Source organism: Mustela lutreola, chromosome 1 (genome assembly GCF_030435805.1).
Source record: "Mustela lutreola isolate mMusLut2 chromosome 1, mMusLut2.pri, whole genome shotgun sequence".
Classification (NCBI taxonomy): domain Eukaryota; kingdom Metazoa; phylum Chordata; class Mammalia; order Carnivora; family Mustelidae; genus Mustela; species Mustela lutreola.
This window is the reverse complement of record NC_081290.1, coordinates 99,095,542-99,118,422: the sequence shown is the minus strand read 5'-3', so window position 1 is coordinate 99,118,422 and position 22,881 is coordinate 99,095,542. Positions and strand designations below refer to the sequence as shown.

The following is a 22,881-nucleotide window of genomic DNA, read 5'->3' as shown; positions in this document are numbered from 1 at the left end:
CTATGAAATTATATTCTAAAATACGAAGATGTATATTTTTTGTTGTACTAGTAACATCATTTCGGTTTTTTAAAAGATTTAATTAATATTTTGACAGAGAGAGGGATCACAAGTAGGCAGAGAGGCAGGCAGAGAGAGAGGGGGAAGCAGGCTCTCCGCCGAGCAGAGAGCCTGATGTGGGGCTTGATCCCAGGACCCCGAGATCATGACCCGAGCTAAAGGCAGAGGCTTAACCCACTGAGCCACCCAGGCGCCCCTGATATCATCATTTCAAATATAATCATGTTATTAAGTAAAGTGTAAATATCAGACCCACTAAGGAAGCCATAATTGAAATAGATTAGGGGTAAGGATTACACAAATTGAGAATGGATTAATTTTCTTTGAAGTCAAACACAGAAAACTCACTTTAAACTATGACTTAAAGAAATGGAATATTGAATTTTCATATTCTATATCTCAATAACAATGAGTTATTTTGTTATAGGCATATAATTTACAGAGATAGTTGAGAAAACAGGAATCCTCTCATTTTACATTTTAAAACTCACTATCTTTTAAAATTATATGAGGTTAGCTCTCATTATACAAAATAAATACGTAGCAATAAAAAATTATATTCCTATATACCAAGATATCCTGACCATGTTTTACTCAGTTGATGCTATAATGTCTTCAGAATAAATCTTCAAACATAGTTTAAGGGTGGATTCAAAATTAAAAAGCCAACAGCTTTTTTAAGAAGGGAACTAAATATATTAGTTTTTCAGTATTTTAAATATTTAATATTGACACACATAAATAGCCATCCAATATGAAAAGTGGATCTCCTATCATTATCAGAAATACACTTTCTTATAAGTTTTCCAAATTCTAAACCCAGACCAATTCAGTTTTTCAAGAAACTGAATTTAATTGCAGTATGTGTTGAAAATTAGTGTTCTCCCTTCTCAGTAATACCCAAGACTACCTCATTCTACCAATGCAAGGAAAACAAATTTATACCTATTTGGAAAGCCTTGATCCTTCATTTTTTGTGTATCTTCAGCTTATAAATGTTAATCCCAGAGGATCCCAGAGAATGGTGAAGGCTCAGACTAGGGACATATTTTGTAAGAAGTGAAAAAAGCAGCCATTCCCCCTCAGTTATAAAGCAAAGAATTCAAGAACTTTGAACTGCAATTTAAAAATCTCGGCATGCTGACTAACGTTTTGAAAGGCAAGTATCCATGTTTGAATGTTGATGTATTTATGAATACTTTGCCTTATATATTTTTTTACTTAATCTAACTGGTAATATAAAATAAAAATAATGATGATAGAAAAATAACTTAGGAGGCTTAGGATGGAGGAGCAGTGATAAGGAAAGACCTTGAACATAAAATTTTTCTCAGACAGCAACTTACAAATGGGTTTTTACATTCTTGGGGAAGTGCTCACTGAGCCTGTGTAACATCAAAAAAAAAAAATGTTTACTTCAGACTTAAGTTTAGCATTTTAATATACATTATTCTAGTGGAAATACGATTACTCTCTTAATGAATTTGAGGATGAAACTGTTCTTTAAAAATATTTCACAATTACCAGTATCTTCATGTTCAAAGCACAATAGATAAGTCAAAGTTTGCATAACATTCTTATATGTTGTTCATAAATATTAATCCCAATTTATGGATGGTAAAACTGAGAAAGACTTCTTTAATAACTTCAGAGACAATTGGTAAAATACTATAGTTTTGTTTTCCCCATTTCTGCTTTAAAATATTATTACATTAAACACAATTATCTAATAAGTAAAGTATTACAGACACATTTTTATAATTGTAAACATTATTATAGCAATAATTCCTAAGATATTTTTAAGGATGAGAACATTAACTCATCTTCTGTGTATTTTATTTTTAGTATTCAAAAAAATAATATAGCTCTTAGGAGACCCCCAAAACTGAATTAAGAATTAAGACTTAAGGGCGCCTGGGTGGCTCAGTTGGTTAAGCCACAGCCGTCAGCTGAGGTCATGATCCCGGAGTCCCAGGATGGAGTCCCACATCGGGCTCCCAGCTCCATGGGAAGTCTGCTTCTCCCTCTGACTTTCTCCCCTCAGATGCTCTCTCTCTCTCAAATAAATAAATAAAATCTTTAAAAAAAAAAAGAATTAAGAGTTAAGAATCCTCCTCTTTTCCCCAACTCTATCATGAGCAATTATATGACTCTGATTAGCTGATTAAAAGCTTAACCCTTACATGCATGGCATGTAATGGACTCTCTAGATGAACCTCAGACAATAGATTATGAAGTGGCTCCCAGTGGAGAAAATTATTTATGCTTACCTTCTTTGTATTTTATGATATGCAACTTGACTTTAAATCTTATAAATCATTCTTATCTACATTCTTATCTACAGAGTTCTACTTTAAAATGAGGCCAAAGCTGAGTCTAAATCTTAGCTTCAGGAAATACATCAATCTCAAAGAAGTCTTTTTTTTTTTTTTAATCTTCACACAAAATAAGGAGAACAAGAGGTATCTTCCCTCTGTAGTTGTCTTTCTGCTTTTTTTCCCAGATGGTCATGTAATTGAGAAAACACTAATGACATTCCATGGAACTGCACCGTGCTGTCCACCGTGCTACCTACGATGAAACGTCTGTAAGACTTTGAAGGTTTGTGTAAGGGAATACCGAAAAATCTGCTATTTATTGCAGATGACTAAACAAATGTATTTGAGATCAGATGGGAAAGCTGCCATTTTAAAGCATTTTGCATTTAAAGCCGTTTAAAGTCATTTTGCAAAGTTTACCTGACATTTTAGACCAGGATTTTTCTGTACTGCATTCTTTATAGTTAGCAATCTAGTCTGTGTTTCCAGTGAGGAAATCATTATGTTTTTAGAGAATTGGAAGCACCAAAGGATGCTTTCATATGCTATTTAAAATCTACCATTCTGGGGTGCCTGGGTGGCTCAGTGGGTTTAAGCCTCTGCCTTCCGCTCAGGTCATGATCCCAGGACCCTGGATCCCAGGGTCCTCTCTGCTCATCGGGAGCCTGCTCCCTCCCACCCCCGCCTGCCCCTCTGCACACTTGTGATCTCTGTCAAATAAATAAATAAATAAAATCTTTAAAAACTAAAAATAAATCAACAAAATCTATCATTTTATAACTTTTAGCCTTTTGTTCTTTTTCTTGCCTTTGAAGGAACACAGTATATGCAGGAGGTACTCATTACATGTTCCCTGTATTACTGCTTTAAACACATGTACAGATTCTATGTCACCCCTAAGTCTACTCAGGGTATCACCACTTATTCTCATATCCTCTTTATGTTATATTGTGTTGTTTTCACTATCCTGATTGGCCTTTAGTACTCTCAGTGACTTCTCTTTCTTTCTTTCTTTCTTTTTTTTAAGATTTTATTTATTTATTTGACAGAGAGAGACACTGCGAGAACAGGAACACAAGCAGGGGGACTGAGAGAGGGAGAAGCAGGCTTCCTGCTGACCAGGGAGCCCCATGCAGGGCTCGCGTCGGGTCTCAATCCTAGGACCCTGGGATCATGACCCAAGCCGAAGGCAGACACTTAACAACTGAGCAACCCAGGTGCCCCCTCAGTGACTTTCCCAATGGCTTTCAAAGTATGTGACTCAGACTATATACAGTATCTTAAACTGATGTAAGTCTAGAAATGGACAATCACCATAGTTGTTATGGAAACTTTATTTAATGGATGCAGTTGAAAAACATAACATTTTAAAGCAGTCAGTTCATATTACTGCCTCAGGATGAGACTGTAGTTCATAAAAATTACCTAAAAACTTAGCAGCCGAATGGGGCTCCTGGCTGGATCAGTCAATGGAGCATGTACTCTTGATCTTGGGGTTGCAAATTTGAGCCCCACATTGTGTATAGAGGTTACTTAAAAATAAAATCTTAAAAGAGGCGCCTGGGTGGCTCAGTTGGTTAAGCATCCAACTCTTGGTTTCAGCTCAGGTCATGATTCATGGTTGTGAGACTGAGTTCTGTGTAGGGCTCTGTGCTCAGCACAGAGTCTACTTAAGAGTCTCCCCATCTCCCTCCACATCCCCTCTTGCCATGTGTGTGTGCTATTGGTCTTAAAAAATAAATAAATAAAAATAAATAAATAAATAAAATCTTAAAAAAAAACTTAGTGGCTGAAGATAATAACAAACATTATCTTAAACGATTTCTGTGACTGAGGAATTTGAGAATAACTTAGCTGGGTAGTCCTTGGTTCAATGTCTCTCATGAGATTATAGTTAAAATCTCATCTAGGCCTACACCCCCTGAAAATTTGGCTGGGGCTGGAGGATCTACTTCTACCATGGCCCACTTATATGGCAGTGGAGTTCATTTTGACTCAGTTCCTTACCACATGGATCTGTCCTTATGGCTCCTTGAAGCTCCTCATGACATGACATGATATCTGACTGCTCCAGAAGTGAATGATCCAAGAGACAGCAAGGCAGAAGCTACAATATCTTTTATGTTCTTATCCTGAAAGCTACACATTGCCATTTTCATAATAGACTATCGGTTACATAGCTTAACCCAATCCAGTATGGGAGGGGTCTACACAGAGGCATGAATATCAGGAAGCAAGAATTACTTGAGGGCCATGTCACAAACTGATACTAAAATCCATCCTCTATCCCCTAACAATTAAACTCCCTACCACAGGTAAATTAAACCCTCACCTTCTCAAGGTCACCAAACATTGCATCCCCTTACAACATCATCTCAAAGTCAAGAATCTTGATATCTTAAACCAGACCCAAAGGTGGATGAAGCCACTGGATGGCTCTCTTGAGTCATAACCTTAGATCTTTCCAAGGTCTTAGCAAAGGATTTTACTGCTCTCCCCTCAGATTCATTTTCATACCATAATGGCCTGGTGGAGCCTGGATTTGATCTTTGTTCGGAAACCATTTCTTTGTTTTAGCATTGTTTCCTTTTCTAGCCTTGGAAGGCATACATCATCATTTCCACAATATCTTATTAGCTATGTAAGTTAATTTTATTCATTGTGGGAGGGGATTGCAAGAAGATGTCAATTATAAGAGCCTGGAATCATTCGGTTCGTGAAGCCTGGATACTACATCCACTAAACATCTTGGATAAATTAATTTTTAAAAAATCCTGTTAAGCCAGCTTCATCCCTTTTGGTATTTATTGATTTTTTTTTAATTCTAAAAATCACCCACATTTATCATTAAGTTGCCATTGTAGTTTCAATTCTGTATTACAATCTTTTCAGATCTTTTTGAATTTTTTTGAAGAATTTTTTTTTTTTTTTTTTTTTTTTTTAGAGAGAGAACGAGAGCAGGAGGAGAGATTCTCAGCAGACTTCCTTCCGAGTGTGGAACCTTGACTTGGGCTCAATCCCACGACTCTGAGATCATGACCTGAGCCAAAACCAAGAGTCAGACGCTTAATAGACTGAACCACCTAGGCACCCGATCTCTTTGAATTTTAATTCTATCATATGAACAACTCTGCACAGCTTTGAATTCTTGATAAGTATGATAGTTATGGAATTTTTAAAAAATACATTTACTGGGGGGACCTGGGTGGTTCAGTTGTTAAGCATCTGTCTTGGGCTCAGGTCACGATTCCAGGGTCCTGGGATCAAGCTCCACACTGGGCTCTCTACTCAGCAGGAAGCTTGCTTCTCCCTCTCTCACTCCCCCGCTTCTGTTCCCTCTCTCTTTGTGTTTCTCTAACAAAAAGATAAATAAAAGTTCTCTAAAAAATGCATTTATTGGGGGCACCTGTGTGGCTCAGTGGGTTAAAGCCTCTGCCTTCAGCTCAGGTCATGATCCCAGGGTCCCACATTGGGCTCTCTGCTAAGCTGGGAGCCTGCTTCCTCCTCTCTCTGCCTGCCTCTCTGCCTACTTGTGATTTCTGTCAAATAAATAAATAAAATCTTTTAAAAAATGCATGTATTGATAGAAATGTTGCTAAACATTTGTGTCTCTAGACCGATTTAGACCATTTTCTTGATAAAATAAGTACATATATCTTCACCTACACTATTCTAGAAATGACACATTAAATTCATTTTCTGTCATATATAAATAGGGGTCCATTTTTCCCATGCACATAAAAAATAAACAGCAGGCAGCTCCAACTTCATCAAGAACTCTAATATATTTCAAAAGGTTGGTTAACTAAACAGGCAAAATCCTCAAGAAATGAGTACTGAAGACTACAATGTTTTAAATTCTTTAGTGTGAAAACTTGAAACATAACTTATTTACTAAGGCTTTAGACAAAATATCAGCATTTGGCAAAGTTATGGGGTGGAATAAATTCATTATCCTTTGCTCACTCCTTAAGATTAGAAACAATGTTTTTCTCATTGTTTTTGCCCATTGGACTTAGCAAAATACTTTATGCTTATAGATCCTTAATAAATACTTTTAACTGTTGAATTGGTTGATAAATTATTGACAGATCATGAGTTCCCCCTTCTCAAATTTCTTGGTACCCAATTCCTCTTTGCCAGTGCCTGTTACACTACTGACGTCTTTCCGTAGTGTTCCAAGATGGGAATCTTTTTTAATCTTCCTATATTCAATCAAAAGTTGATTATTTTTAATAAGAAAGAAGTTGGACAGTCTAATAACATTTAGGGACCATGGGCAATGCCTGACTCTATATTAGCGCATCTAATGATTTGGATTTTCTGATACAGTTAAACTGACAAATAAGTGAAAAGTTTTGGGCAAGCTTTAGGCTGCCTTACAACCATAATAGGTTACCATCAATTTGTGTTCTCAGTAAGATCAGTCTTGGTTGAACATGTCAGTTGGTGAATTGTCTTCCAGGAAAATCTGGAATCCCTAATATTGGGATTCCAAAACTATATTCCTATGTGTTCCTTGTCATGATTCCTTTTCTCTGTCACCTAACTTAGGAATCAGTTCTTTAGATGAATAGCATCTCTCTATTTCTGTTGGTGGCTCATCATTCAGTCAATCACATAAACTCAAAAATTTTAGAAGATCAGTTGGTTAAGCATCTGCCTTTGGCTCATGTCATGATCCTGAAGTCCCAGGACTAAGCCCTGCATTGGGCTCCCTGCTTGACAGGGAGTCTGCTTTTCCTTCCTCCATACCCCAATGTAAACCTTTCAGTTTACCTCTCTTTATAGTTTGGTTTCACATCCTTGCATTAACCTACCAAAGTACGGCATCTACCCATTCATTATTTTGCTCAAAAACCTCACTTCCATCTACTCAGTGCCTATACAATTAACTACAAACTTCTTAGTCTGGTTTCAGTGTCTGCAACATTCTATACACAATTTAGCTTTCCAGATTTACCTTCTACTACTTTGACACACTGTATTATTCTGTCTGCGAAACTCCTCCTACATCTACCCTTAAATCTGCCCATTTTTCAAAACCAAAATCAAGAAGTATCTTAGACATGCTTTAATCCTCCCAGCCCAGAAGTAGTCTCACTCTTTTCTGAAAGCCCAGGGTACTTTGTACTACTCCTAAGTTACTTACTGAATTCTGACTTAGGATTCAGTTATATGCTTACATGATTTATCTCTTCTTATATATTTTAAACTTCCTGAGAACATAGGTTATATCATTCTATGTATAGTAGTTAGCACATCTGCTTTACTTAGAGGTGGTTGTTCCTGAATTGGAACCATTATGAAATCAGTTGGGTAAGCATTCTACATTGGATTGCAGTGGTGAATAAGATCGCAACATAGTGTAGTCAAGAGAAAAACTGTTGAAGGTCAAACAATCTCACATTTAAATTTTGTTTTACCAGTTTGTAGTTATGTGATTTGTTGCAAATTAGCTAATCTCATGGCATCTCAATTACTTCATCTGGAAAATGGGAATGAATGCCTATTTCATAGATTTAATATCATCATTAGTGAGATGTTGGGTATAAAACACTTATTTTAATAAATCATTATTACCTTCCTATATTCTATTGTTCCTAGCATAGTATTTGATAATTTTTTTATTAAATAAATGAATTAGGGGCGCCTGGGTGGCTCAGTGGGTTAAGCCGCTGCCTTCGGCTCAGGTCATGATCTCAGGGTCCTGGGATCGAGTCCCGCATCAGGCTCTCTGCTCGGCAGGGAGCCTGCTTCCTCCTCTCCTTCTCTCTGCCTGCCTCTCTGCCTACTTGTGATCTCTCTCTGTCAAATAAATAAATAAAATCTTTAAAATAAATAAATAAATAAATAAATAATAATAAAAAAAAATAAATAAATGAATTATATAGTAAACAAAACATATTATGAATTATAATTTAAGCATGCATGTATAGTTAATAATTAATAAAAAACATTAGAAGGACATAAAAGAAAGGATAAAAAAGGGAAGAGCAAAGTTGGGAATCAAGATACTACATTTTTTTTTTAAGTGAGCAAGAAGAAATTTAATTTGTGACACAGACCTATACTCTTAACTCTACAGAATATGCTGGGAATTCCTGACAATTTTCTAATGGGAAAAACCTAATTACCTATTTTTAATTATTATAGTTCACATCTTAAATTACATATAAAAATGTTTAATACTGCAGCTTATGGGAAGCCCAGCCAGGGTCCAGATTCACAGCCACTGGGGAATTTCTGTGCCAGACCACCCACTACGAAAGTGAAAAGTTGGTACCTTTGCCAGTGTGGAAATTTCTTCAGAAAAGAGCTCTAAACTGTTGTAACCATTTCTCCCAGGAAGAAGGGGGGTGGGACAGAACATGAGAAATTACTGGATAAACACAAATTGCCCAGCTTTCAAAGTAATAATCAAAAGTGGAATTAATGCTTTTAGCATCACAGCTCTCCTGAACTTAAGTATGTTTATATGCATTTGGGCTGACTTTTTCAGTCTGTTTCTTTGGAGGACACAAACTTAAATGAATAAAGCTAGAATTTCAAGGCAAGTCACGCTATTTAGTTATAGCTGATTTGGATTTTTGTTCATTTTTTATCATCTTTCTCAAAATGTCTTTAAAAACAAGTCATTCAAATAGCAATACTGTAATAGTGTTTGCCTCTTGAAATCTTGTTTTAAGTTTCTTGGGATAACCTTTCATTATGAAAGCAAAAGAGATATCCAAATGGTGGTTAAACCTGGAGAAGTTATAAAAGGGTGCACAGGGTAGGCAAAGGGATAACTGGATGATGGGCGCTAAGGAGAGCATTTGTTGTAAGGAGCCCTGGATGTTATATGCAATTGATAAATCGCTAAATTCTACCCCCTGAAACTAACAATGCACACTATATGTTAGCTAAATTGAATTTGAATTAAATATTTAAAAAAAGGAAGGGTACACAAAATTAGTCTCTGCTCATAACTTTTCCATTTTGGAAAAATTAATATTTGACATCTTTTATCTTAAAGGTATTATTTCATCTATAAATAGGAACAGTCTGAAAATCTACTTTCTTGGACTAATGCAGAACAGATGTTTGTAAAAGTGCCTGAAATATAATAGACCTTCAATAAATATTATTGTGTTGGCAAAAAAGCTTAACAGGAGTGTGTATGTTTGTGTACACAACTCTACTTTACCTCCTCCATACTTCCCAGGTAGTATTAGCGGAGGACACCAGAAGATGAGATTTTTCTTCTGACAGCAGTGCCTTTGAGGATCTCAAAAGACGATATCATAGTTTCAAAAGCACTTTCTTCTGCTTTTTCCAGGGGAGAAGAGTATTTATGGGGGTGGGAAAGGGACACTCTATTGAAGCAAGAACTTTTGGCTATAAGTAACAGAAACCTGATTTTAACTACCTTGAACAAACCAGGAAATAAATACTGACCCAAGTAGCAAAATCTCAGGAAGGCCATGGACCTCAAGGATCACAGAAACAAGGACGCATGGCTAGAGTCACTCTCCATCCAACTCTAATCTGTGCTACTCTCTGAGTCAGCTTCCTGTCTTACTAGAGACTGCAACCTTCTACCCTGGAGAACCTCGCTTTAGAAATCTCTTCATGAAAAGGACTTCTTCTCTCTAAAGTCCATTTGAAATTCCTAAAGAGGGACTGAAGGGTCAGCCCAGGTCATATCCCTCTTTTTGTAAATAGAGAGACCAATTCTATAAATGGCAGCCTCCACTAGACAATATAGTTTAAGTAAAGAGAAGAGCATTTCCTCCAAAAAGAAGACACTTCTATTTCCAGAAGGAGGAGGGTGGTGCTGGGCAGACAAAAGAAATAGTTTTAAAATTATACTTCTAAAACCTCAGAATTTTACTTACTAAATATGAAATAAAATATATTTTTCAGTTGCTTGTTATTTTCTATAAATTTATTTTCCTCTCTCTTAGTGTTTGTCTTATATTTCTTCTATCTCAAATGTTTTTCTTAAACTGAACCACTAAGTCCTGTTCTTTCCCTCCTTCAAATCTGTGCTTAAGATTGACTTCCTCTGAGGGCTCTTATTGCATGGAGCACTGGGTGTGGTGCATAAACAATGACTCTTGGAACACTGAAAAATAAAATAAAATTAAAAAAAAAAGATTCACTTCCTTGACTTCAGGTAAAATGTAGCTAATTGGATAAATTTATCTCTCTTTCCCCCCAAATGCGATTAAAATGGCAGGGGTGGGGTTGCCTGGGTGGATCAGTGGGTTAAAGCCTCTGCCTCAGCTCAGGTCATGATCCCAGGGTCCTGGGATAGTCCCACTTTGGGCTCTCTGCTCAGTGGGGAACCTGCTTCCTCCCCCCATCTCTCACTGTCTGCCTCTCTGCCTACTTGTGATCTCTGTCTGTCAAATAAATAAATCAAATCTTTTTAAAAATAATAAAAAAAAAACAGAAAAAAAAAAACAAAAAATGGTAGGGGGGAGGGGAGAGAGAGTAAAGAAAGAGAGGGAGAAAAAGAGAACGTTAAGTGCAAAGAATAACAGGGGACACTGCAACAGATGAAAAGTGACAAAAACTTATAGAAGTAGATACATAGTAGATTAGTTACCTATTGTAATGTAACAAGTTACTTAAAACTTATTTTCTTAAAACAACAAATATTATGTCACCCAGTTTTTGTTTTTGTTTTTGTTTTTAAGATTTTTATGTCACCCAGTTTTGAGGGGAAGGAATCTGGGAGCAGCTTAGGTGGCGGTCAAGTTGCTGGCCACAGCTGCAGTCATTCAGGGAGCTGGAGAATCCACTTCCAAGCTCACACACATGGCTGTTGGCAGAAGGCTTCGGTTTCTCACTATAAAGAAATACTTGATGCTTGTGAAATACTAACTACAATAAGAGAAAGTGTAATAGTAGAGAAGCTAGCTGACGCCACCTAAATCAAGTAAGCAATGTAACATCAGGAGATACTGTTAGAGTGGACGTTGTATGCCTAAGAACAGAGCATCGTTTCTATGTTATTCCTGAATATCACAGAAGATATGTAATTGGAAGCTAATCACATGAAAACATCACATGCACACCCCAAACTGAAAACCATTCCACAAAATACCTGACCTATAATCTTTAAATGTGTTAAGTTCATGAAAGTGTGTTATGTGTTTGGATGCGGCTATGGGAGCACACAGGAGGGGCCCCTCTATCTAATCAATGCCAAGATGTCAGGGAAGACTTTTCCAGTGTAAGGATATCTAAGCTGTTACTTAGGGTTAGGATAGGAAGGGACAATGGAGGGTGAGGAGAGGCAAGAAAGGAGGAGAGGCAAGAAAGGAGGAAGAAAGAAGTCATAATGTACAAGAACAAGGAAAAATCATTTCATTATATGCCAACTGATGAGTGTGTGCACTCTTTCGTTAATATTAGCAAGAGTTTGCTCCTTTTCCTGTCCAATCTAAAATGTCACATTTCAGGGGCTCAGGTGGTAGAGCATTCAACTCTATCTCAGGGTGTGAGTTCAAGTCCCACATTGGGGGTAGAGATTATTTAAAAAAATAAAATAAAAAATAAAATGTCACATTTCAAATTAGCTTCTGAGGTTATGCCTATTACTTTAGTCTAACAAATGTGCCTTGAGACACATGTGAAAGAGTAGAACAAATTTGCCATTAATTGTCTCAGTTACTATAATCATTTCTTTTTCAAGCACTAATCAATCATCTAATAAACTGACTAGGCAACATTATTTTCAGAGCAGTTTTAATATATTTCCTTTATATGTCTTTCATGAATGGCATTTTCTAATTGTGTCAACAAAAGTGATACAGAAGACTAAATTCTTTCACACTGGCCGTTTATTTAGTGGTTGAGAGAACAAACCTCTTGTCAGATTGTGTCTCATTTGAGTCCCACTCTAGACCTGACTCTGCCCCATTGGCTGGGTAACCTGAAGCAAGTCGCCTCTGAGCATCAGTTTTCTTATCTGTCAAAAACAGACAAACAAACAAAAAACAGAAACAAACAAACAAACAAAAAAACCAGTATCTATTTTATAGGATGGTTGTGAGAACAGATTGAAATATTTGAGCATGGGGTGCCTGAGTAGCTCTGCCTTTGGCTCAGGTCATGATCTCAGGGTTCTGGGATCGAGTCTCACATGGGGCTCTCTGCTCAACAGAGAGCCGGCTTCCCCGTCTCTCTCTGCCTGCCTATCTGCCTACTTGTGATTTCTCTCTGTGTGTGACAAATAAATAAAATCTTAAAAAAAAAAAAAAAGAAATACGTGAACAGCACTTATCAAAGTGCTTGGCACATAGAAAGATTCAATACATCAGATCTTTGCATCACCCTATAGTTATGTTTAGAAAAGATAATGCATAAAATCAGGTCTAATATAATGGCAAAATATATTTAGAGTGCTGTGAAAAGAATAATGGCCTGTTGTTTCTTGAGTTTGTAGATGATTTTCTAATTGATGATTACAGTGCCTGAACCAGTCAAACATAATTTGTCTACTCTATCTCATCTTGCAATTTCCCAGTCATCTTCCCCTTTGATTTTTTGAATCCCCAGCCTTATCTAGAGGGGATTCTAAAAAACGGCAAAGCCAGGACGAATGCTTCTTCCAGAAGAGATGGGATTTTGAAAACCATATAGACACTGCAAAACTCACCTAATTATAACTCAACCATTTCAGCTCCTGCATATATATACTTGTTCGTATAAGTATTCATATGTTTATTTAACATAATAAAGTAAAACATCTTTTCTGGTATATAACAAGACTGATTAAATGTTCCATACATGTCTCACCAAAAGTAATATCAATCTTCCCTTTGTTCTGGTGAAATGTGTTTATTGTTTATGACAGCAGCTGGAAAGGTAAATGATCTAAGGAATATTTTGCCACCAGTAAATTAATCAAAAATATTTGAAGTTTGGGGCGCGTGGGTGGCTCAGTGGGTTAAAGCCTCTGCCTTCGGCTCAGGTCATAATCCCAGGGTCCTGGGATCGAGCCCCACATCGGGCTCTCTGTTCCACGGGGAGCCTGCTTCCTCCTCTCTTTGCTTCTGCCTGCATCTCTGCCTACTTGGGATCTCTGTCTGTCAAGTAAATAAATAAAATCTTTAAAAAAAATTTGAGGTTTATGGGGCAACAATTAGCACAAGTAAAAATAACCGTGGTTTGTTTGGTCTATGACTTTACTCAAAGTCTGATTGGGTTAGTACTTTTTTGTTGTTCTGAGGTTGACTAACATTTTTAATTTTTCACATGAAATGAAAAAAAAATTGTTCATCATTTGTTGTGAAGCACTATATTTTGCTGTTTATTATGAATAGTTAAATTGTTAGGAATGTAAAATTATGGTGAAGATTAGAGGTCTCTTAACTAGTAGAATGGTCCTAGGTTCTGACATTATAAACTTGGAACTTTTGTCATCTACGTGCCCCCATCCTCCAACCACCATGTACATGTCTCTTTCCTGTCTCTCTCACCACACACATTCTCCAAGCTACCAAGAAACGTTAAAATATGTCTAGTACCATATGAACCTAATCATCACCCTAAAAATGATATGATTCATTATCTTAAAAGTGCTCTAATATTTTTAAAAAAAGTGATGGCAGTGACATCTGCTATGGAATTCTTTTACATATCTGATTTGTTGAGAGGAATTTAGGAAAACATTAGAATTAATCTGAGATTCAATTCATGCCAATTTGATAGATTTTAATATCTTAGGCCTTTGATTTTTTTGTGAACAATGTTTTTAATTATACCATTTGATCAACAGGCATTTATTGAACACGTACTACTTAGCAAGTGTGATTCCAGGCTCCAACAAAAATAACTTAAAATGACCCCAAAATCTTAACTCATGGTAAAACATCCCACAGGGTAACTGACAAGGGAGTAATATAGATTAAAAAAAAAAAAAAGTTTTCAGTTATGGAAACACTGAGTGCCCAGAAATGAAATTTTAATAGATATCTTTTTTTTTTAAGATTTTATTTATTTATTTGACAGAGAGAGATCACAAGTAGACGGAGAGAGAGGCAGGCAGAGAGAGAGAGGGGGAAGCAGGCTCCCTGCCGAGCAGAGAGCCCGATGCGGGACTCGATCCCAGGACCCTGAGATCACGACCCGAGCCGAAGGCAGCGGCCCAACCCACTGAGCCACCCAGGCGCCCCAGAAATGAAATTTTAAAAGTAAAAAAGAGAGAATCATGAGGGTAGAATTATCTCTAAAAAAGATGTTGGAAGAAGTTAGAAAGGAAAAGAAATCAATGAGGGTTGGAAATAGGGAAACTCTTCTGTGGAGGAAGATATCTTTCTACTAAATTCTAATCTGAAAATGCAGGATGACAATGAAGGTGTTTTCTAACCATGAAAGGAACAGAAATCACCATAAAATACTGCTGACTGAATAACAATAGGATATAACACAAGAAAAATAAGTAGCTTTGTTTGGAGAGATGCAGAAAGGAATTCATATTAGCACATAAACTCTACACAGGACTGTATCTGGGTTCTTTTAGAATATATAATTTTGACAATATGCGTAAGTGGTAGTTTCAGGCAAAAGGAACTTCCAAACTGAGAACAGTACACTGAACTGAGATGTCCCACTTTGGTGGTCATAATACCAAGGGCAACACCGCCTGGGATGAAAAGTTTGCTATTCACTGACCCCTCCTGGACATCCTGTTTCCAGCATAGCTTTATTAAAAGAATGTTCGCAGTCCCTCTATTGCTGTGAAAAAGCATATTCCAATGTTGCATGCTTTACTTATCAGTCCTGACACCTTTACTGGTCACGCAAGCACTCCATATTTATGAATACAAATGGTTTACAAGTAGACTGGATAAAGCAACTTTTCATATCTGGAAGAGTAAACACTAGGAAGCCTTAGTTCAAAAGAGGGGACAAAAGGAGGATAATCCAGCAGAAAGCAAAACTCTGGGGAGAGCCTCCTGAGGTGAAGAAGGGCCCACGGAAAAGGAAGAAATGGGATGGCAGGAAATGAAGGGAAGGTAAAGAAGAGGGATGCAAAAAGAGAGACATAACTTTCTCCCATCCATGAAGTTGTGTTGGCAACAGCTCTTCCGAACCCTCTGTCCTCGACAAGGCATTGCACGTGACTACAGAGTCCAGCAGAGTCCTGGCTTGGCAGCTGCTCCAGCCTCTATGGCCTCATCTTCTCTCCACTTCCACGGTGGCACCTCACCCAGATTCCTTTCTTGTCAAACTTGTTTCCAATCACCCAAGCCCTCTAGTCTGTGACCTCTTGGTCAAACTGTCTGTTACACAGGACGCAAATAGGTTGAGAATGTCAGATAACATGGTAATTTTGTGGGGGGAGAAGACAGAGTGAGCACTGCAATACCCTTTATCTTATCCCTTTCCCCAGCTACCTGCACCTTTAATAGTAAAGGCCCTTTCCCCACCTGTGTTTCTCTGAGTCTCTAAGTCACTGCAGGGCAACTGAGTGTGACTCATGTCTCTTTTTATTTGCTTTGATGTGTTCATTCCCTCTGGGGAGCTAACTGGTAGAACATTTGAGTCAATTCTATTTTTCCAAGGGAAGTGGGGTAACACAAAGTTGGGTGATGACAAAAGTGGGTTGTATTGCTCTACAGTAATCACATAAAAATACTGTGTGTTCTGAACTTAGGGCACTGACACTACTTGAAGTGATGAATATTCTGTAACCACATCTTACCCTCAAAGTCCTTTCCCCTAGAACTGATTAATATTCAACTATTACAAATACATGGTACTCACCACATGCCTGATACCTGCTGAGGCTCTGGAACCTTGTTCCCCGAATGTCCCTGCTGCCCTCCTCTACCTCCCACCAGAAATTCTCACAATCAGTTTACAGGCTGCAAACACGCTGGAGAAGTGGATTCTGAAGAAGCTATGACATGACCATGAGAGTAATGGAATGCTGCACAGCTCACACCAGGTGCATAAGCCACACCAGATGCAAAAGTCACTTTCTCACACCCCTGAGTACAAAGATTTGGGTGAAGGTTCTCGGTAAAAATTATGCTGCTTTGGGGTGCCTGGGTGGCTCAGTGGGTTAAGCCTCTTTCTTGGGCTCAGGTCATGATCTCAGGGTCCTGGGATCCAGCCCTGCATAAGGCTCTCTGCTCAGCAGGGAGCCTGCTTTCCCCTCACTCTCTAGCTGCCTTTCTGCCTACTTGTGATATCTCTCTCTCTCCCCCCCTGTCAAAATCTTTTTTAAAAAAAGTTATGTTGGGTGCCTGGGTGGCTCAGTGGGTTAAGCCGCTGCCTTCGGCTCAGGTCATGATCTCAGGGTCCTGGGATCGAGTCCCACATCGGGTTCTCTGCTCAGCAGGGAGCCTGCTTCCCTCTCTCTCTCTCTGCCTGCCTCTCTGCCTGTCTACTTGTGATCTCTCTCTGTGAAATAAATAAATAAAATCTTTAAAAAAAAAAAAAAAAAAAGTTATGTTGCTTCAATGACCAGGTCATAGATAGAGTCCAAGGTGGGGAGTCAGGGTGTTGCCCGCTCAATAAATCTTTACTAGGAAGTTATTATAGTCCAGGCACTGTGTTTTGAGTAAAGCAACTATTGTGGATAGAAATAAGCCAATCTGCCTTAGAAGTAGGCGAATTACTCTGCAGGTTGGTTGGCAGCTCCCGAAAGCTTTATATAACATTACATCCTTCTCTTGCTAGCACCTTCTTTATCTCTTTCCTTGAATAGGGGAGAGGGGAAGGGAGAGAGGTTCAACAAAGGGTGTGAGAGATTTGGAAACAGAATGACCTTTCTCTTCAGGGATTTGCTGAACACCACGACATGCTAATGTTTCCAGGTAAGGGCAAAAGAACTCAGGAGGTGCACTAATCCTGAATTCTTTCCCCGTAGTTACCTTTTCATAAATTCTTTGTATTTGACGGGGCAAGTGGGTCTAGCCAGTACTTACATTTAAAGAAATAAATAAGTCAGAGTGGGAAACAGGCTGCGCCCTGGAGAGGGGAGTCGGGGTGGGACCTGAGCTTCGGATTTCCGTAGGACCGTGTGTAAGGGTTCAGCCCGGGGGAGGAGCAGCCCCCACCCCCGCCCCTTGCACCGCCCACCTTGCGCCTCCACTCAGGCTCCAGCCTGACTTGCAGAGGGCTCCCGCTCCACTCACGTCCCACCCAGCCCTGCCTCCCAGGGTCCATCCAGTGCGCCAGGGCTGGTGGTGGATTCCCGGAGTCGACCCATCAGTTTGGGTTCTTGACCATGTAGGCAGCCTCTCCTAGAACTTCAGCTACTCTCGCTAATTTTAAGATACGAAAGGCTGTTCCAGGACTTTCTGTGTACCTCAGGTGTGAAAGGAAAGGAAATTCGCTTGCGTTTGAAAGCTCAAACATCAGGTTACTCAAGGAGAACGGCTGGTTCGATGACCCCCATCTCCCCCGCCTCCACCTAAGCTCACGGGCCGGCAGGCGAATGATCCCTAGGAAGTGGATGCCAGAAGGGTCTGTGCATTGGGCCGGGAACATTGCCAGGGCAGCTCTTGGCGCAGAGCTCGCTATAGGTCCTCTCTCCCAGGATCGGATAGATGATTCATTTTTATATGTAACGTTTTACTCCACTCTATAGCTCTGGCTGGTTAATGTTCAACCCTAGGGCTTCGAGAGGCAGCTCTCGGGAGGCAGGCAGGGATGACCCATTCAAGGTATATGGCCGCTCGGGAATGAAGGCACAGAAGCCCGAGAGAGGGTGAGGAGGGTTGTGGCGGGGAGTCGGCGGGTGGGGCGGGGCGCTGCTCCGGCCTGGGCCTCCCTGGGCCGACTCCCGAGACTGCGGAGAAACCAAGCTCTCCGCGGCCCGGGCCGGCAGGCGCCCCTGAGGCACAGCCAACAGGCAAAGCTCAGCCTGGGCCCTGACCGCCCACGACGCCGCAGCCTGAGCGGAGAGCAGCGTGTGCCGGGGGGCGACGAGAGCGCGGACGCGGGGGCGGGTGCTTCGCCCCGGAGCGACCTCGGGGCGGCTCTGTGCTGCCCCAACGACCCGGTGGCGATGCTAGCCTGGCGCTTCGGCTCGGGGACGCCGGAGGGAGGTGGGCGCGCGGCGGCAGCTGAGGATTAGGTTCGGGAGTTATCGTCCCGAGGGACGTGCAAACACTAGTGCGGGGACACGAAAGGGATCCTCGGAGGTGCGTGGGTTGCCTTCTGGGCCGCCACTTCTCCGGGCGCCTCTGAAAATAGCGTCAGGGTAATGCGAAGCAGCACGTCTTGCCATCGCCCTTCTCCCTTGTTGCCCGGCCAAAAAAATGAACATTAAGATAAAGCAGCTGTTCTGGTCAGTAGAAGGCGGTAGGACTGGAGTGTGCCCCAGTCACAGTTCAGTGAGGCCGAAGGCGAGGCAAGTTCAGGTGGAACCGTGGCACCCTGGGTTCTTCTAAGAGTTGGGCCGCGTGGCTCCCGCAGAACCGCTGGGTCCAGAAGATCCTGGTCAGATGTCCAGACTGCGGTCCCCTGGAGCTGGGAAGTTGAGAAGGCGGGGGTTGGGGGGATGCTGCAAGGGCAAAGAAGATTCCGGGCTGGGGAGCGGAGCTTCACGCCGCTGAGCAGCAGCCTAGAATTCGCAGGCGGGACTTTTTCTTTTTCTTTCTTTCCCCTTCTTCTTTATTTCTCTCTCTCTTTTTTCTGTCGAAGAAACAAACAAGACCCTGCCTCATCAGATAAGACTGGCTCCTACGATTTCAAGGACTTTAAGCGAGGGCTGGAGGCGCTGAGGTTAGTAGAATAATGTGAATGAACATTGCCTGCGGCCCGCAGAAGGGTTTTATTTTACTTTCTTTTGTTTGATACTATATTATTTTCTAACAAAGTGACCTGTCGTCTGTAGCGTTGGGCTCCTGCAGGCAAAGCCCCTTCCTTGGCACTGGGAATGGCCTGCAGGGTCTCTGCCTCTGTCCACATCAGGGACCCCACCCCGTGCCAGCACACTGCCGCGTGAAATCACACACGCCGGTCGTCAACCAAACGCAGGCAGTCGCGTTAAGTGAAGCCAGAGAAGGCCCGGCTAGTCCATCCCAGAAGACAGAGAAAGATACCATGAAGCTTCTACTGGGTGCAGCAACCCTCCCCAGATACCCAGAGAAGCAGAGTTGAGGGGGCTATTGACGCAAGCAGAATGGGGTAAGAGTTCAAGAATTGGGTTGTCACTAGTCTGGGATCCAAGTGCCATTTAACATGCTGCCCCACTGCCTTCTCGGGAACAGCTGAGACGGTTCCTAGGTCTCACCTTCACAGAGTGAAGATAAATGTTCCTGCCCGGGGATTGCGTGGGAGGGGTCCAGCACGGCTGCAAACTGTCGATGAAGACAGGAAGGCTTTGCTACTTCTGGACAGAGGAAGCATTGGTAGAGAGAGTCTTAAGGGCTCTAAGGAAACCACCTCAAACAAGCCTTAGCCCTGGTATATGAGGTCCTAGCATAAGCCTACCATTTTCTAAGCCGATAGAACAGGGGGGAAAAAACCCACCAAAACCCAAAAAACCAGAACAAACTAAGAACGAACAAAAAAGCTTTGGTGTTGATAAAGAAAACAGGAGAGGGGGAAGATATGAGGGGAAAGAGACAGGGCAAAGTGGAAGGAGGGGAGCACCTTAAACATGTTTGCAGGAAGAATGGTAGAACTAGGTCTGGAAAGATCCATCAAAGTCAAAGGGTGCAGACACATACCCTGTTCAGTGAGGGCACAATGAGTCTCAACTTAGCCCTTCAGAGAGAAGAAAAAAAAAATGCAGTCCCTCACACAGCTCTCAGAAATTAACACCTTTACCACACATTTATTAATTTTTTATATATTTCTAAAAAGAAATTTATATAGTTCTTTTAGTCATTTTTTTGACTGAGGAATTTAAGCTTCAACTATCTCCTGTTTTCCAGTTGCCACTGAACTGTTAATATATTGTTACAAAACAAATAGCAATGATTTTTTTAACGCAATTAAGTAGAATTAAACACAACTTTGATGGTACCTTTTATGTTTTCCAGGCCTTCTCTATTCTTCAAAATCTAAAATCAACGTTTACATAAAATACATAAAATACTCAGCAAGAAATGAATGAAGTTATACATCCCACGCACAATAAATTCTGGATTCTATCTTTTCAGATAGAATGTCAACAACCAGAAAGCCTCTCTTCATGGGGGGCGGGGAAGAGGGGTTTGGGAAGCAGAGTGACAAACTTTTAAGATTAGAGTAAAATTTCTCTGGTTTCTCTGCTAAAACCTGAAAAGGAAAATAAGGTTTCTATGTAACACATTCTTCTTCTTCTTCTTTTTTTTAAATCTCTTCTTCAATTGTCACTTTCTCAAGTTCAGTGAAAATGCAATTGTCAGATTAGGGACGCTGGGGGACAAAAGGTCGTCTTAAAATATTTCTTTTGAAAATCTGCTATGAGAAACTTCTCCCGTTTATTTCTCCATCAGCCACGTTTCTTGGTTCCCCATGTGCTTAGTTAACTGCTGCTTGCGGGGGGTTGGGGGGGTGGCGCTGGGGAGGGTGTTAATAAATCAATCAATAGAGACTATATTCATAAAGGCCTCTGATCTGATTACACCCCCTCTTTTTTTGGTTCCTCTCTAAAAAATTTACCTCGGTGAGCCAGGGACTCCCAGCGCAGCCCGCGTCAACGGAGAGCTTCGGGCGGGAGGCTGGGGAGCCCCGGCGACGGCAGCGAAGGCGCCCGTGGATTACGATGTGGATTGCAGGGCAGACCTTTGTTTGGTCACATTCGCGACGCCGGGCGGGGGGTGGGGGTGGGGATGGGCGGGGGGCTCAGCAGTTTCTCCTCCTTCGACACCGCGCCAGGTTTTTATAGACTTGCCTTAAAAAGAGTTTTCTGCTCTTCTCAGGGTTAATTTATGGGGCTTTCGAGGAATACTGGGACTTTTAAGATGCTCTTCATTTCCCCCCCCCCCCCATTATTTTTGTTGTTGTTACACTCCTAAAGGCACTCCCGCGTTTCAGCACCTCACAGGACAAGGGTGGGGGTGGAAGAAAGAGCAGGGCTGGGAGGCGAAGGGAGGATTTGTCTCCTAATCAAACCGCCCACATGGCTCAGGTTGCCCAACATCGTTTTTAAAATTAAATTTCTAGCCAAGTTAAGGGCAGTAAACTCAGATTTAGGAACTGGGAGGAAATTGAGACACAGGTTGGCCACATACACCTTTTCCCAGGTCTCCACCAATTTGAATTCTCTATTAAGGGAATGAAGAGTTTGAGGACTTAAGAGTTTTAAAAGTCTAAAAACCGGGGACAGGCGAGAGAAAGGATTAGAGCAACAGGTGAGGGGTGACTGGGGTGGGGAGGGGTGGGGAGAAAGCCCTTAGACCGCACATTGTGCGGGATTCCTGGTCCAGCACCCCCGCCCCAGCCTCTGGGCATGCAGAAGTGGGGGGCAGAGCACTGAGGCCTAGCCTAGGCTCCTTGGGGACCCGACCTCCGGCTCGCCATCTTTGATCCCAGGCGGGGGAGGTTGGTGTCCATGCTATAGATTACCTTAAAGGTTCCTTTAAGCACTTTAATACACAACTAGCTCAGAAATCATTAAGAGACCTAGAGAAGGAGAAAAAATACCCTCACACTCACCGGTAATAAGTGTTGACATGCAGCAAAAATCGATTGAGTGGAACCGAGGTGGTGGCAGTAGCGATGGCTGAAGAGGGGGACCCGCGTGGGAGCGGGAGGGGCGAGAGGACCGACTCCACTGGCTCGGGAATTAGGCTTTTCTCGCTTGAAAGGAAAAAGAGGGGCGGAAAAGTATCGGCGGCCACGCGGGGATGGGTATGGGGAACAAGGGGGCTGAAGAGGGTAATTCTTCCTTCTGGAAGTCCAGGGAAAGGAGCTGAGGTGGGAAAAAGGGCTTCTCATCAGTCCCGAGTCTCCGCCCCCAGCCCGCACCACTCAAGTTGGGGATGAGACAACTCTTCCCAAACCTCGACTTCCATTTTTGTTTTCTGCAGATTGATTGATTGCCTCGAAATAGAGCTCTATTCCAGCCAGCAAACTAGGCCGAGGTCCGCCTCCTGGAGCCAGCTCTCCCAAGTCACTCTTGGACCTGCAGGAGACGCAAATCCTCCCAGCAGGTCTCATTAGCGTTTCCAGCCCCCATCCCCAAATCCCCTCTCCCAGTCACCTCCCTCCCCTCCCCTGCTGCCCCTCCCCCCATACCAGGCGGAGCTCGGGGAGGCCCGGACCGCTGGGCTCCGCGGCTCCAGAAGCCAAAGTCCGCCCGTGGGGACCGTTTTCCTCTCCACTGCTCTCAAGTGAACAACAAGGACGGAGGTGACCCTCGGCCAAAGGACTTTTATCTGCCCCCCACTGCCGCGTGATCCCTCCGTAGGTTAGAGGCAGAGCTTAAAAAAGAAAGAAAGAAAGAAAGTTAATGTGCATTGAGCACTGATCTTAAATCGGGGACATTATCTGCGATCTCTTTAAGTGGCAGCGACAGTCCCATGCAGAACAAAGACTCAGTGTTTGAGCCTCA

At 41.5% G+C, this 22,881-nt stretch overlaps 2 long non-coding RNA genes across 3 annotated transcripts; one reads left to right on the top strand and one right to left on the bottom strand.

Annotated features, from left to right (window-relative positions):
• Positions 1 to 1,149: 1,149 nt before the first annotated feature.
• On the bottom strand, positions 1,150 to 22,652 carry LOC131829288 (uncharacterized). Of its 2 annotated transcripts, none has more exons than XR_009352808.1 (3): positions 22,566 to 22,652; positions 21,984 to 22,452; positions 1,150 to 2,137 (listed from the first exon to the last, which is right to left on the bottom strand). It is a non-coding gene; the product is annotated as an uncharacterized LOC131829288 (long non-coding RNA). The 2 variants fall into 2 exon arrangements; XR_009352804.1 differs by lacking the exon at positions 1,150 to 2,137 and adding an exon at positions 16,827 to 19,028.
• On the top strand, positions 21,150 to 22,493 carry LOC131829292 (uncharacterized). Its single transcript, XR_009352810.1, has 3 exons — positions 21,150 to 21,203; positions 21,601 to 21,679; positions 22,358 to 22,493. It is a non-coding gene; the product is annotated as an uncharacterized LOC131829292 (long non-coding RNA).
• Positions 22,653 to 22,881: the final 229 nt, after the last annotated feature.